The 5,247-nt window shown below is 39.6% G+C and overlaps 1 long non-coding RNA gene across 1 annotated transcript; it reads left to right on the top strand.

Annotated features, from left to right (window-relative positions):
- The first annotated feature begins 3,768 nt into the window (after nt 1-3,768).
- Nucleotides 3,769-4,936, top strand: LOC142046666 (uncharacterized). The gene is made up of 2 exons (XR_012655670.1): nt 3,769-3,806; nt 4,752-4,936. It is a non-coding gene; the product is annotated as an uncharacterized LOC142046666 (long non-coding RNA).
- Nucleotides 4,937-5,247: the final 311 nt, after the last annotated feature.

Raw genomic sequence — 5,247 nt, 5'->3', positions numbered from 1 at the left:
GTCTTGTACCTGTACTTACAACTGGGAAACAGAAGATTAGAAGCTTGAAGATAGAAAGATCCCTCTCATAGCTGAGAGACAGACCGGAGAACAGAGAGAGCAGACAAAGGGGACACACACCCAAACATTCCCTCCCTGAGCTTTGAAAAAATCCGGTTTCCTGATTGGTCCTTTGGTCAGGTGTGTGGTTCCCTTTGTTAATCCTTTACAGGTAAAAGAAACATTAACCCTTAGCTATCTGTTTATGACACTCTCCTAGTCGATATCAGTTTGGGTGCTGGTGGGTAAGTTCAAATCAGTCAAACCCACTAATGACTAAGTATGGCGTTGGAGAAGTATGGAGTTGGTTGATAGGGTTGAAAGTATACAGGCTGGTGTAAGGTGGTATAAATGCCACACATATCAATAGAAAAAGCTGCAATCCTAGATCTTTGCTGGGATAAAGCTTGTAATTCAGCTTTGGTGGTTCATGAGATATTAGACCATATGTTCGTCTGAGGTGTGGCAGAGAGGGGACTTATGGGGAGAATGCAAGCATAGAGGTAAAAAGTGAAAAATTCTGTAGCCTCCTCAGTGCTGCTGAAATAAGTGTGGAAAGCCAAAGTGGTAAGGGAGTTCTGAGAGAATTTATTCAGAGCAGATTCCAAGTATGTTTTCATCTTGTGAGATGCCAAACAACCTGAATTCCCAAGGTGACATCAGCAGGAACTATGTGGCGTCAGCACCTCACAGGGAAGTGCCCTTACTGTGGAAAAAATGAACTGGTGTGCACAAACCTCCCTCCATACTCACAGTGGACTGATGAGTCCAGGTGCTTATATACTCCCAACAAACACCTGTGGTGTGTGATATAGTCCTTTTGGGGGTTCTTAGTTACTACTACTGCCCATCAGAACTAACAACTCACTAAGATGCTCTCAAAAGCAGCACTAAGAAGAAAGTTAAAACAGAGATAGTTCTGAGGACCTGATACTGACACTGAAAATGGGCCCCAGAGTTCCCCAAGAAAAGTGAACTTCGTGGTGTATGTATCACACAGAGTTCTTGATGACACACCATCCTCAGCTCATTTTCTCATATTGGACTGTATATAGCAAAATACTATGGTCAGTCTCCCTGTTGATTGTTCAGCCTCTTTTCCACAGCCCTCTGTCACCAGAGTGCACAATAGAGTCAACATTTCAGTTTATCACATGGTTACAGTAAATAATTAATTTCAAATATCTCAGAAGCCCATGTGCAGTATAAAATACATGCATTCATGCAATGTAAATGTAGTCATGCAATACAGATGCACTCACATGCATAAGGTGTACTCGTGCAAACTAAATGCACCTACGCACACAAAGTATACTCGCACAATATAAATATACTCACACACAGAGTAAACTCATATGGTGTAAATGCACAACATTTCAAGATGGCTGGAATAAGCAAGTCACACAATTTTCATGACTCTACCCCATCCTCAAAACATTGGAAAGACCGGGCACACCTGTGTTTGTCTTTTGGGCAGCTTCCCTCCTGTGGGACTTTCAAAGATAGAGCTGAAGTGACTGCAGGCAGAGATAGCGTGAGGGAGACTGGAATTGGTTTTGTTTTTCTTTTCAAAATGCATGAAAGATAATGGGAAGGAGAGAAAAGGAGTGTGACTGCAAAGTGAACCCAGACCCAAGTCTGTAGAGCCACTTCTGTAGATCCTAGGTGAGTAACTGTAGGAAGTAGCAGATGTAGATCACTCTTTCTATACATTTTTAAAATATATAAAGCACCTAAGAAACTGAATAAGGAAAGAGAAGTTGCACTAAGCCCTAAAATAGTATTTTAAATGTTCTCTAGGTGAGCACCTTCTGTTCTCAGTCTGAAATGGGCACACATGTACTACCAGATTTGTTGCCCGCTGCTTGCAGTATACTCGTAATTCCCAAAATAGATGTGTCATTACACAGAGCACAATCAGCAATACAGCAGGTGCACTTAGAGAAAGAGCTCCAGCAACAAGTTAATAAAAGACCTAGCGAAGACAGAAAAAAATAAACTGCTAGTTGCCATTATAAAAGTCCCCTCTGTGGAAATGGAAAACATTGTTCTATGGTGTATATATATGTGACATGTCTAGCCGTAATTATGGGCCATATATCTTCCATAGAGTTCTGGCAGGAGAGAATTTGGTACATTGTCTTCCCAACCTCATTGCAAAGAATCAGATTGAGTGAGACCAAGAGAAAAGGAAATTGATGGATGTAGGCTGAGGCCTTCCAAAAATCCCTCATAACTGTGTTTGTATTTTCCTCCCAAAATGTATCCAAGACAGAGACAAAGAGGATGACGCGTGAGAAAAGAGCATAGACCAGTCCTAAAACTGTCTTCTAATGTTTCATTTATGCCTCCAAAAGCATCTGGAAGGCGGAGAGAAGAAATGGAATGTTCTGATTGAGCTATGGGTCTCAGATTTGACAGTGTAATATGTAATATTCTACAGAACTAATTTTGTTGTTTACTATGTAATGACTATTAACAGGAAATAGCTGGGTCAACATAGTCTCTTCTTCATCCTCCTCATAACATAAATGTGAAATATTCTCTTTAAAATACATGTGGATTGTTACACTTCAAAAAAGTCACCTGGATTTAATTTAAAGTTAGATCATATAATATTACAATGTTTATTTTTTTCAATCAAAAATATTGTTCCACTGTTTCTTACTTTACATGTATTTATTAAAATTATTAACAATCTTAAATATTTGCTTTTACGTTATCATTATTTTTATTAGTCATAAAGTCTTTAAGACCCCAGTTCAGCAAGGTACTTCAGCATGTTCCTAATTTTAAATATATGAAGAGTCCCATTGATGTGTGTTTAAAGTAAGGGATGTGCTTATCTACTTTGCTGAATCAGGGTCTAATTATACAAATAGCTAGTGATATATTAGTACTCAGTAATGTAATAACCAAAAGGATCTGCTTTTCTAAAGCACCTATCACCTAAACTAAAAAAGTGTAATCAAACGCCATTCTTCAGGGCATAAACTGTTGTGCATTAAATCAAGATTGGATGTTTTGTTTTTTTTTCTAAAAGATATGCTCTAGTTCGAACAAGAACTAATTCAGAGAAGTTCATTGTCCTATGTTATTCAGATCAGGCTATATGATCACAGTGGTCCCTTCTGGTCTTAATCTATAGATCTATGAAAACAAATATTTGCCAGAGTTCAGAAGGAACATTCCCCCCATGTAGAGTATTGCTTGACTGGTTGGGAGTAGAGCTGGCTGGAAACCAGAATTTCTTTTCTGCAGGGATTTCTGGAATTTTGAAATACATTCTGGAATTGGAACAAAAAATTCAAATTTTGAAATTCTCTATGGAACAAAATTTCTGCCTTTTTAAACTTTGGAACCATCAAAGTGTACTGTTTTGATGTTGAAATATTGCACCTTCTCTCTCTGGCAGCTCTACTCTTCTGCCCTTCCTGACTGAGCCAGTGTGTTCTGACTCATCATAGGAAAATAAGAAGATAAGAATGGCCCTACTGGGTCAGACCAATGATCTATCTATTCCAGTATCTACCAGCAATGGTCAATGCCAGATGCTTCCAAGGAAATGAACAGAACAGGCAATCATCAAGTGATTCTCTCATCACTCCCAGCTTCTGGCAACACTGCTCTACAGCCAAAATGCTTTTGAAATAAATGTAGTCAAACTTTACTAATTCTGGGTCACTGAGAATGAAAATGATGCTTAAAATTGTTGATTGGCTCTAGTCTAGCTGTTGGGTTCCAGACTACAGCAGTGGAATCTCCTGGTAGGTGATGTTAGGGTTTCCATGTTCCATGACCGTAAAAAGGATCTTGTCCCATTCTTCTTCATGGAAGGTGATCTTGTAGCCTGCAACAACATCGATGGTGTGATGGCAGACCTCAACATCGTTCACGATCCAGATGAGTGGAGACTGTTCATTGATTCATCGAAGACGAGTCTTAAAGCTGTTTTGCTGCATAATGGCAATGTTTTGCCATCAATTCCAGTTGGTCATGCAGTCCATATGAAGGAAACCTATGACAACATGAAACAACTTTTGAGGTGCATAAACTATGACCAACATCAGTGGCAGCTCTGTGGCGATTTGAAGGTTGTTGCTCTCTTGCTTGGTCTGCAGACTGGATACACAAAGTACTGCTGTTTTCTCTGCGAATGGGATAGTCGTGCAAGAGATTCCCACTACATCAAGAAAGATTGGCCACTCCGACAGTCATTGGAGCCTGGGAGGAAAAGTGTTCAGCATCCACCACTTGTTGAATCAAGGAAGATTTTGTTACCACCCTTACACATCAAGCTGGGTCTGATGAAGAACTTTGTCAAGGCCATTGACAAAACACAAGCAGCTTTCAAGTACCTCCGTGGAAAATTTCCAAGGTTAAGTGAAGCTAAGATAAAGGAAGGTGTCTTTGTTGGTCCTCAGATTCGTGAACTTCTTCGAGATGATGCATTTGACCATGCACTGCGTGGCAAGGAAAAGACGGCATGGAAAGCCTTCCAGTTAGTGGCAATAAATTTTCTCAGAAACAACAAGGCAGACAACTACAGGTTGTTGGTGGAAAACCTCCTCAAGGCATACAAAAGCCTTGGTTGCAACATGTCACTAAAGATACATTTTTTGCACTCTCATCTAGATTTTTTTCCACCGAACTGCGGAGCAGTGAGCGACGAGCACGGCGAGCGATTTCACCAGGACATTGCAACAATGGAGAAACGCTATCAGGGCAAATGGAGCCCATCAATGCTTGCAGACTATTGCTGGACAGTGACAAGAGATGCTCCATTTAATGAATACAAGAGACAAGCCAAGAAGCGCTGAGTAGACACTGAATAGGACTAAACTATGTACATAATAGTTTTTTGCCTTTTGTTTCATAATAAATTTTATTTATATAACCCTTTTGCTGATTTTTAAAGTGTTACATAAACAGGACAGGTGAACTATTATCATGTAAAGCAACCATAAACTCATGAAAAGACCTAGGTTTACAATTTATGATTAAAACTCTATTAGACAGTGCAATCAGAGGCTAGGGACTCTCAGAGCATGGGATTGTTTCCCTGATCATCTTGCACTTATCCTCTATGAATTTATGTAATTCTTTTTTGAACCCAGTTATAGTTTTGGTCTTCACAGCATCCATTGGCAATGAGTTCCACGGGTTGATTGTACTCCCTTTTGTTTGTTTTAAACTTGCTGTCTATTA

Source organism: Chelonoidis abingdonii, chromosome 4 (assembly GCF_003597395.2).
Source record: "Chelonoidis abingdonii isolate Lonesome George chromosome 4, CheloAbing_2.0, whole genome shotgun sequence".
Taxonomy (NCBI): domain Eukaryota; kingdom Metazoa; phylum Chordata; order Testudines; family Testudinidae; genus Chelonoidis; species Chelonoidis abingdonii.
Note: the sequence above shows the minus strand (reverse complement) of the source record. Positions and strands in the feature narration are given on the sequence as shown.